Raw genomic sequence first — 11,782 nt, 5'->3', positions numbered from 1 at the left:
AGCTATGAACAGTAACTTACACAATGTGGTTGGCGGAAACAGAGAGATTGATGATCGAATAAGTGGTTGCAAAAACGATCTCACAGAGTCGAAAAGGTGAACGTTGCTTTGTTTTCGTGGCTTGGAGAACATGCAAGAACTGGGCGATATTCTCTGGTTTTTTCTTCTTTTCTCTCTGCAAAGGCTTGAACGTGAACATAAAATGGGGATGACGAATGGAGACATATTTATAAACCCATGGGAGTGTAAAAGGCCGAATTAATCTGGGCCATTGGTCAGATTTTGTATCAGATCTAACGGCCAGGGACCTATGAGTTGATAGTACCATAAAGAGTGGCAGGCAGATGGACGTGGGCAGGTTTCCAAGGTACTCAAGTACTTTGATTGATCAATACCCGATTGACGCGTGTCCACACTCGAGTGTTTTTTATGGTACAGTTTCCAAGAGGAGCAGTTCAAAAGTTTCATTCTCATAGGATTTGAACTAATACTTTTGAGGGGGCAAACTGTTACACCCAGATTTCGATACAATAGGTTATGATCTCGAAAACTGGACTCGTTAAGTGTGAGCTCGAAATGTATAAAAACATTGTATGGTCCAGCTGTAAAATCTCGGAAGTAAAACAACGACCTCGAAGATGTGTAACCTAGGGATGCTTTCTGAGTTCGAAATGACATGACGTCGGGATACATCCATTATTGATTGTCTTCGAATGAAATAGTCCGAGCTTGGGAAGTGCAGGCTCGAGTATGATAGCTTCGATAGTGTCAATCTACTCCGGGCATGTCCTGAAGTAGGGTGGCAAGCTCGTAGCAGTACCATAAGTCTTGACAGCCACAGGGTCGATTGCTGATCTCAAAGACCCGATGAGTCATCTGGGATAGCCCGTTACGTATGAACATATTTATTGTTGTATAATCCCACCATTTAAGGGATATTATTTAGTCTGTTATCCGTTCCTGATTCTTATGGGACGTTTCCATATATGTAGGAGATATTGGATTTAATATCATTATTTAAATTGATATACAGAATATCTTCCCGAGATATATGGGAATGAGCTCTGTCACCTCTCCTATAAATAGAGGAGGAATGACCACTTGTAAGGGATCAATTTCTTTTGGCTGGAGAATAAGCTCTGGGTAATTCATCTCTGAAGAATTTCCAGAAATCTTTAAGCCTTAATAACATAGACTCGTGGACTAGGCAGAGTTAACTGCTGAACCACGTAAAAACCCTTTTATCTTTCTTCATTATTCATTCGCCCTGGGAGATGAGAACCCCGACAACAAGTTGAAGTACGCGGCTTGGAGCCATGAACACATGAGGGCAGGGGCTCTACTGCCCTTGAAGTCCTTTTTCAAGGACTTTTTAGACTTTGTTGGGCTCACCCCTTTCCAGCTCAACACCAATTCGTACAGGGTTTTGTCTGCCCTGAGGTCGCTTTTCCACGAGCTAAAGTGGGTAGGACCTTCGCCAAAGGAGATCTTGTATCTCTTTTGCTTGAAAAGCAATCCCTCCCGAGCTCGAGGAGAAGACGACTTCTATTACCTTTAGAGCTATCCCAAGGAGAATAAAATCTTTAAGGATCTACCCAACCATTCCCCGGATTTCAAGAAGGCTTTCTTTTGGACGGATGGCCTGGCTCCTTCCAGACACTACTCGTTCAGGCGAATCCGTAAGTACATAAAAAATTTCTTATTTTTGTGCTCGAGTTTTTGCTTAGGCTCGTACTAGTCATAATATGTTCATTTTTCCAGCCAACTACCGTCGAATTACTCCCACCAAGACGATGAAAGAGCATAAGGAGACTTTGCTCCAACTTCCCTACGACAGTCGCTCCCTTTCCTATCTTTTTCATGAAGATAGGCTTCGAGCCTGTGGCCTCCTAGAGAAGGATCAGTCCATGTTTGACTAGTCCAGCAAAAAATATACCAAGTTGGAGTTCGTGCCTCTCCCAACTGGCAGCCTTCCTCCGAGGCAAATTGCTAAGCCACAATCCCCAGCTCGACGTCACAGGAGTCCGCAATCGAGGAACGTGGCCAATGATGAGGCCTCGAGCTCAAGCGACAGAGGTATGGTCATCCTTAGCTTGGACTTATGGTCTCCCTCACTACTTAAACATAAGCCCGATAGATTAGTCTTGTGTAAGGATGATAGGGACCATTTTTATGTATGGTCCTGGGTAGATGAGAGGGTTCATAGGTTCGATAGTTGGCTTTGGAAGTATGACACTATGTATAGTCTGAACAAGGTATGGAACGGAATAGTCGTTCAATACGGGACAAACGATTATAGAGACCTTTCGAGGTTGACTTCCACGTATAAGGAAGTTACTCCCCCCGCCTCCTCTGAAGATGGGGGAATTACGTGGTCGCCGAGCACGAGCTCGGGGGAGAGTTCCAGTTAGGTTTCTCTCTACTTGTCTTTTTATTCCTTGCCTGTCTGCATCATGCTAACTTTTTTGTCTTGGAATATCTTATAATGTGGTGTATTTGTGCAAGTGCTATGGACTCCGACCTTGACACCGTGCTCGCCAATGGCGAGGCGCCCATAGGAGTAAGTGCCCGAGAGGCTCGCGAAAGTCAGACTGACCTGCCAAGGTCCTTAAGAGGACTGAGAAGACTTCTCCTCCATCAACTCCAACTGTTATGAGCCTAGCTGTGGATCTGACTCCTCAGGTCGAAGCGTCCACTACGGTCGAGCTCCAGCCTCCTCCGATAATGGTTCACTCAACACTTGGCCCACCCCCGAAAAAACCCTCAGCCTCCACAAAACGCATGTTGTCGATTTCTACTCACGTCGATGAGTTTGTAATCGACAATGCTGCCGGGCCCCATGGGGCTACACTTGGCTCGGACATTCTGTCCCGAGTGGGCCAGAGCTTTGGTGGCTTTGACGCCCCTCAGTGGCAGTTTTTGAACAATGCTTGGGACTGCAATACACTTTATGACAAGAGTATCGAGCTCACTGCTGCGGTAATTTCCCTCATCTTATTATTAGTTGTACTTTTACTTAGTGTATGTTCTAATTTGATTTCTTTGTGTGTCAGGCTCTTGCTGTCTCTGCTTAGCTTAATTATAAGTTGAACAATGAGGTCCATTCGAGCATGTCCTATGCCCAAGAGTTGAAGGATCTCCAACTCAAGCTTACTGACAAGCTCAAGGCCGCAAAGGCAAAGATGGAGGCTGAAGCTAAACAAATAAAGGCCAAGACAGTGGAGCTCAAGAAGGTGAATGCCTGCTCGCAGAACTTGAGAGGATCAATGCCAAGCTTGAGGAGGAGAAGGTGGCCAATTTCGAGATAATGGAGGGCGAAAAGGCTCATCTCTTTGCAGAGTTTAAGGAGAAGAAGAATCGGGCGGTCGACCTGGCCATGTATAGGATCTGGGCCAGTAATGTCGATCTCGATACCAGCTTCCTAGTCTCCTTCGAGGCAGAACTCGTGGCCAAGTGGCAGGCTCGGCTCGACGCGGAGGACGCTGCTCGGGACGAGGCAGAGAGAGCCAAGGAGGATGCTGAGAAGGCTAAGGAGGATGCTCCTCCCTCCTAAATCTTGACCCGGGGCTGCGTCCCTTTGAATCTTTTGTAATAACTTTTATCCTTTGTTTTTTATGCCCCTGGGGCCAAGACAATTTATAGCTTGCTTAAGAGCTATTTTTTCTTTTATTTATGATATTCGTGTTTGACTTTACTTTAATATTTTTGCTTTTTATTTCTTAAGTCGAAAAATTTCAAGCAATTCATATTAAGTGTCCTTATGTCTCTTTGTTCATACAAACATGTAGTGGATTTAAAGCTCAAGGTTTGATGCATTCATGCATAGTTTACTCGACGTATCCGTGTCCAATCTCGTTATTTTTCAAGGTCGAAAGTTACTTTTACCATGCACCCGAAAGTACTTATATGGCGTGTAACGTAGGTGGTTTAGTTATATCTTGCTTTTTTAGTCACTTTTCCTCGTCCTTGGGTAGCTTCCTAAGGTTATGAGGTCGAAACTATCTTCTTGCAAGATATTCCAGCCTCGATCTCGACTTAGCTTGAAGTAGGTTATGTTCCAACTTACTGTCGATTAGTTTTAGCTAGTTTGTTCCAAACCTATTCAGGTCATGTTTGGTTTGTAATCCATACACTTATATTCTTGATCTAGTTATTTCTAGATCACGTATTTGGTTATATCCAAATTATCTTGGCTCGCGCATTTGGTTATATCCAAATTATCTTATATTTAATAATTTGGTTATGTCCAAACTATCTTAGCTTGCGTATTTGGTTATATCCAAACACTTTTATGCTTTTCGTATATGCTATTTTATTTTATCAAGTCGACGGTATATATACCACTAATGCCCCCTTAATATCCTTTGAGTGTATCCATAGGTTATTAGATCAAGAGAGTTTGCAAAAAATACAGCTGTTATCCAAAAAACAGGCACGGATGACGTGGCAAGTGATTTCTGGACACGTGGCTGACACCTGGCGGAATTCTGCTAGGGTATCGACCAGTTAAGATATAGCAAGAAAAAGGCGGTTGAGGTTTACCTGCGAACAATATGGTCGCACATTCCGCGTGTCTCACGATAATTTTATAAAGATCTTAGTCAATCTCGAGATTGACTCCCATGATTTCCTGAGTATCCGATTATTTAGGAAATAATATCTGTAACAAATTAATGTAATCCCCCTTGAGCCTATAAATAGAGAAAGATAGCTCAAGGAAGGGGCTTTTGGCTTTCGAATTATCTGAGATTAGAGTTATCATATTCTGATATATTGTTTGGTTCTTCAGAGGTTGGTGAAACTCATTGAACCCTAGTTCTTTGATCCCTCCTTTGAATTCTATATCAATAACAGTTCAAGTGGACGTAGGTTGTTACCAGATTCTGGGGCCGAACCACTATAAACTCTTGTGTGCTTTATTGTTTTTGTCATCACATTCATTTCAACGCATTTGTCCACCTCAAGCATATTTGACTCCGTGTCAGTTGGCCAAAATCAGGGTCAACAACAGTATAATCAAACAAAAACAAGGTTTATTCGAATTGAACAATTTATCAACAAAAACATAGCAAAGATAAACAAACATGGTTACAGGTGTCATTGTTCCTATACTATTGATAGTAAAGTCGCAAATGTTCGCCATTCCATGCTCGTGGTACCAAATTCCCATTCAATCTTGCCAACTTGTAGATGCCAGGTCAGATAACCGATTCGATCTGATGAGGTCCTTCCTAATTGGGCCCGAGCACGCCAGCAGCTGGGTCCCGGGTAGCCAAGAACACACGCCTCAACACCAAATCGCCCACACCGAATGTTTTATGTCGAACCCTCTTATTGAAATACCGGGTAGCTCGCTGCTGGTATTCAGCATTTTTTAGCTGAGCCTCGTCCATTCTTTCTTCAATCAGGTCTAGACTTACTTCGAGCTGGGATTGGTTCGAGGCTTGATCATAAGCGTGGGTTCGGATGGTGGGTATTTCGACCTCGATTGGCAGCATTGCCTCGCATCCATATGCCAGAGAAAAATAGGTATGTCCTGTTGAAGTACGGGCTGTGGTTCGATATGCCCACAAAACTTGGGCCAACTCTTCGGACCATTTCCCTTTAGCTTCTTCCAACTTTTTCTTCAGAGAACTCTTAAGGGTTTTATTTACAGCCTCGACTTGGCCATTTTCTTGGGGATGGGCCACGGAAGAGAGGCTTTTTATTATCCCATTTTTCTCACAAAAGTTGGTAAACAAGTCGCTATCGAATTGAGTACCGTTATTGGACACTATCTTCCTTGGCATCCCATATCAGCAGATGATGCTCTTTTCCATGAAGTCCAAGACTTTTTTCGAGGTAATTGTTGCCAGAGGCTCAGCCTCTGTCCACTTTGTAAAGTAATCTGCTGGGACTATTGCGTACTTGACTCCGCCTTTGCCAGTTGGCAACGAGCCTATGAGGTCGATTCCCCAGACTGCAAATGGCCATGGAGAGGTCATCATAGTTAGCTCGGAAGGTGGAGCTTGAGGGATTGTGGCAAACTGTTGACACTTATCGCATTTCTGTATGTAATCAAATGAATCTGCTTTGATGGTAGGCCAGAAGTACCCTTGGCATATGATTTTCTTGGATAGGCTATGCCCCCCAGTGTGGTCTCCACAAAATCCTTCATGAATTTCTTCTATGACCTTCTTAGCCTTGGGTGGAGTCACACATCGGAGTAATGGCATAGAGTATCCTCTTCTATATAGCCTTCCATCCACAATGGTGTATCTAGGAATCTGATACATCAGTTTTTGAGCCTTGGTCCGTTCTTCTGGGAGAATGCCGGTTTCAAGGTACTCAATTATCGGTGCCATCCAAGTTGGCTCGGAGTTAATCAGGATGACATCTTCCTGCTCATGCTCGCTTATACTGGGTGTCGATAGATGTTCGATTGGCATGACATTCAGCTCGTCGACCTCAGTGGATGTGGCGAGCCTGGCTAAGGCGTCTGCATTTGAATTTTGCTCTCGGGGAACCTGTTCTATCGTGTAAAATTCGAAATGCTCGAGTGCTGCCTTTGCTTTTTCTAAATATGCGACCATTCTCGTCCCACGAGCCTGGTATTCCCCTAAGATTTGGTTGATCACCAACTAGGAGTCACTGTAGCAATGTATTGCCTTAGCCTATAGTTCCTTGGCTATTCGAAGTCCTGCCAGTAGAGCTTCGTATTTAGCCTCGTTATTTGACGCTTCGAAGTCAAATCTCAAAGCGAAGTGAAACCGACTTCCTGTTGGGGTGATCAGTATTATTCCTGCCCCCGACCCATTTTCATTGGAAGACCCATCAACATAAAATTTTCATAGCTCGCGAGCTGGGGTTATTGCTTCATCGTTAGTCATTCCAGTGCATTCCAATATGAAGTCTGCTAAGGCCTGTCCTCTTATTGCTAGGTAATCTCGAATTGTCTGAGTTCAACGGCCCATTTTAGTAACCGACCCGAGGCTTCTGGCTTGGATAAGACTTGTCTTAGTGGTTGATCGTTTAACACATGGATGGGGTGCGCCTGGAAGTAAGGTCGGAGCTTCCGAGATGAGTAGATTTGTAATGCCCTGGATGGCCAAGATCGTTACACTGTGTGTTTATAAAGGTGCAACACTTGCTAATCAAGTCAATTAGTTAGAAACGTGTTACTGAAACCACAGTTGAACTAAGGTTAAAAGATTTTTGTAACATCCCAAATTTCCTAATGTGGCTTAGTGCCTGGATTAGGGGGCCGGGAGGCAATAGTTGAGCTATTATATGAATTATATTATATTATATTATATTATATTGTATTATAATTATGCTTGCATGTTAGAAATATTAAGTATGTGTATGTGGGCTTGTTTCTTATAAGAAGGGTATTCTTGTAATTTCACCCATTTGGGGTATAAATGCAAATATGTGTTTGTGTGATTGCTGTTAATAGCGATTTCCTACAACAACAGCTACCAGTCAACGATCGGGATGGCACCTTATGAGTTGTTATATGGAAGAAGGTGCCGATCACCGTTGCACTGGGACGAGGTAGGAGAAAGGCAGCTTCTAGGCCCCGAAGCTGTTAGACAAGCTCAAGAAGCAGTAGCGCTTATTAGACAGCGTATGCTTGCTGCTCAAAGCCATCAGAAAAGCTATGCGGATGCCAAGCGACGCGATGTGGAATTCCAAGTTGGAGATCAAGTCTTCCTGAAGATATCTCCTATGAAAGGTGTCAAGCGGTTCGGGAAGAAAGGCAAGCTTAGTCCCTGATTCATAGGTCCTTTTGAGATATTGGACAAAGTGGGACCAGTTGCGTATAGACTAGCCCTACCGCTAGCACTAGCCGATAGTCACAACGTGTTCCACATCTCGATGTTACGCAAATATGTGTCAGACCCATCTCACGTCCTCAAGTACGATACATTAGCACTCCAGAAAGACTTAAGTTACGAGGAATGACCGGTTAGCATCCTAGATAGGGGGATGAAGCAGTTACGGTCCAAGAGCTTTCCTATAGTAAAAGTCCTATGGAGTAATAGTTCTGAACGAGAGGCAACGTGGGAGTTGGAGGAGGACATGCAAGGCCGGTATCCGGAATTATTTGGTAAGTAAATTTTGAGGACGAAATTCTTTTTAGTAGGGGAGAATTGTAGAGTCCAAGAACTTTACTTAGCTAAGTTAGATAGTAGTATTATAGTAATTATGGTATTATCTTTATAACTGTGGATTTTTGGTTCAGACCGGGATTTATTTGGACACTCATAGTAGTACTTGTAGATTTTCTAAGTTTAACCTATAGTTTAAGAATATTAATTTTAACCTAAGGTTTGATTAATATGACTGATATTGAGGATAATATTTATTATACTATAAGGTTTAGATAAGAACCAATAGGATTTTAAGCACATGTTATGTATGGGTGATTAATGATTAAGTATTTTGAGGATTAAATTTATTAAGGGTAAAGTTTGAATGCTCTAAGGTCAGTCAGCAGCTTTGAAAACGTTTGAGGGCTTAGTCAAGGCTGTTTACTCAATTTGAATTAAGCTAAAAATGTGTAATTTCGTGTTTAAATAATCAGCGTATGCCGATATATCGCAGCACGTAGATACGGAAAACACAAAACGATGCACGTTTGCCTCGGGCATAATGGTCCAGGTGATATATCGCCTATAGGGGGCGATATATCGCCTCCTTCAGCATATTTTGAATGTTTTCAAAATCGTTTTCCATTCAACCCTTCAACCTCTTGATAAGTCCAGCATCTTTTTGAACGAGTCTTCAGCCTCTGCTGAACGATAATTCAAATTATTTTCACTTAAAAAGCCATTATTTTTATTCAAGTTAAATTAAGATCCTTTCATTCCTAAACTCTATAAATAGGACCTAGTACTCTAAGTTCAGAGGCTGCAAGTTGCTAGGTGAGTGTGAGAGTGTAAACACTTGGGTTGGAAATCAGAAGCCTATCAAACACTTGGGAAGTAAGATTTTATAGCATTTCGGTTCAAGGTTTAGATTGGTCTTACAAGTCTTCAAGGTAACCCAAACTCTAGTTCGTTTCTGTACTTTTCTTTAAAAGTTCTCGTAGCCTTCTACTCATTCTAACCTTATTCTTATTTTGGTTAGGAAATCTAAGAACTTGCACATAAGTTTTTGGTAAGTATTTTCTCAATGGTTTAGTTCTTCCATTCCTTTCATTTCTCTTCTTCACTATACTCACTCTTTTTCAAATGGTTCTTAGGAGTGTTCCAAAGTCCCAACTCTGTCCTCTTATCCCGGTATTTTTGGTAAGGAAAATAGGATAGAATTTATATGTTATATGCTTTTATATGTTATCTCATGTTTTCTTATGTTATGAAATATGTTATGTTATGTATGTTTGTAGGCTTGGGCATATGACCCATATGACTAACAAGCCCCAAATAGATTATGGGCATATGACCTGCTTAGCTAGTAGGACCCCACTAATCTAATGGGCATATGACTTGTTTAGTCTATGGGACCCCAAGTAATAATGGCCATTATAGTATGTGTATGATATAAGTGTTAAGTTAAGTTTTTATGTTTCTTATGAAATTTATGTATATGAACTATGTGCTAGATTTTCCTTGCTGGGCATTAGGCTCATTCCTTTTTGTTTATATGTGCAGGAAAAAAGTCTTATTGGCGGGAAAGGTTCTTGGAAGCTTGGAGAATGTGTATTGAGGCGGAATGGATTCAAGAGCCGAGCGCTACGATTCGAGGATGTAGTCTTGTTTTTTTTTTTATGGTTTTACATGTATTTTTCCGCACTTATTATGTAATCCCTTTTTATTTTAAATAATGTTATGTTTTGTTTTTAAACAATGGGATCCCATATCCTACTTGAGATTTTATGTAAGTTTAACTCTTATTTTTACAAGTTTCTTAATAAAGTTATGGTATTTTCACTTGTAAGTTTTATTAAGGATTAGTATGAATAGTTTTCGTTAATGGTCCAAAAGTCTAGAGTAGTTGGGTCATTACAGTACCTCTATGCTCCCTAGCAGTCTCCACATTCCCATGTTTGTGCCCAGCTCGCCTTTCCCTATCACCCGGAGTCTGTTGCGTGTTTCTCCGAGTTGGTGAGGGATACCTTATCGGTGATGGTGGGTGCCTTATGGGTGATGGTGGCTGCCATCCATTACGGGGCATAGAAGGTCCCGAGTTTGCCTGAGCTGGTTCAGGAACGTTCTGCGTATTACTAGGATTTTGGGTCCGAGCCTCCGTGGGGACTCGGTTATTCCCTATCTCGGCTGGTACCTCTACTGTTGAGTTGGCAGGAGCTCCAGCCCGGGTACTTCTCCGGGGCCTTGAGGGAGCAGGTTGTTCCGCAGGTGGCGGAGGTTGCTCCGTCCTTCGGGTGGCAGCATTTTTGCGAGGTCGCCCACGAGGCCTGTGTGGTGGAACATGAACATCTCGTGGAGGTGGAGCTTGGGCCTCTGGCGGAGGTGGGGGCTGAGCCGCCTGCGCCTCGGCAGCCAATCTGGCCAGCTCCTCGTTACGTTTCTTGGCCTCCGCCAACTGCTTTCGCAGTTGAAGATTTTCAAGCTCCACAATAGTGGCATACCGTTCTAGATTATAATACATGTCCTCATCGTCCCTGGGGGCCGGTGGTGCCAGTGGTCCTCGAGAGTCAGAGGACCCACTCCTCTCATCAGGGTCCGAATTCATCATGGGCTGCTTTCCAGCACGTCGGGGGTAGTCAACTTCCTTTAAGATTTTCTCCTCAGGAACATTGGGATCATTCGCGACCATAGTTGATTCAGGGAGGCTTCTTCGATTGAATAAACTTACGCACGTACTGTTTAATGCTCGCAATGAAAGCACCAAACTGTTGACGTCGTTTTTCATCAACTTAAATTGTAGAGCAATTAAACAACATAAACTATGAAGCGAATGAATAATAAAGAAAAACAAGAAGTTTTTTAGGTAGTTCAGCAGTTAATTCTGCCTAGTCCACAAGTTTATGTTATTAAGACTTAGAGTTTTCTAGAAATTCTTTAGAGATGAATTACCTAGAGCTTTCTCTCAAGCAATCAGAAAATCCCTCATCTACAAGTGGTCATTCCTCATCTATTTATAGGGAAGGTTATAGAGTTCATTCCCACATATTTCGGGAAGATATTATGTACATTAATTCAAATAATGACATTAAATGCAATATCTCCTATATACATGGAAACGTCCCCTAAGGATCAGGAACGGATAACAGATTAAATGGTATCCCTTAAATATTGGGATTACACAACACTAAATATGTTCACACGTAAGGGGTTATCCTAGGTGACTCATCAGGTCTTCGAGATCAGCAATCGGCATTGTAACTGTCAAGAATTATTGAAATGTTACGAACTTGTCACCCAACTTCGGAACATGCTCGGAATAGATAGATACTATCGAAGCTATCACACTCGAGCTTGCACTTCCCAAGCTCAGACTGTTTTATCCGAAGACAAACGGTAACAGATGTATCCCAGTGTCGTGCCATTCGAACTCAGAAAATATCCCGAGGCAATACATCTTCGAGGTCGTAGTTTTACTTCAGAGATTTTATAGCTGGACTAAATGATGTTTTCATACGTTTCGAGCTCACACCCGACGAGCCCAGTTTTCAGGGCCATAACCTCTTGTCTCGAAATCTGGGTGTAACAATAATTATTTCAAATATTCCTTGAATAACATTTAAAATCTATAAAATCAATTTTAAATTATTAAAATCTAAAAATTAAATGGAAAAAATAGAAAGAATTAAAAAAATTGAATTTATATTTAA

This window comes from Humulus lupulus, chromosome 3, assembly GCF_963169125.1.
Source record: "Humulus lupulus chromosome 3, drHumLupu1.1, whole genome shotgun sequence".
Taxonomy (NCBI): domain Eukaryota; kingdom Viridiplantae; phylum Streptophyta; class Magnoliopsida; order Rosales; family Cannabaceae; genus Humulus; species Humulus lupulus.
The sequence above is the reverse complement of the archived record's forward strand: the minus strand, read 5'-3'. Positions refer to the sequence as shown.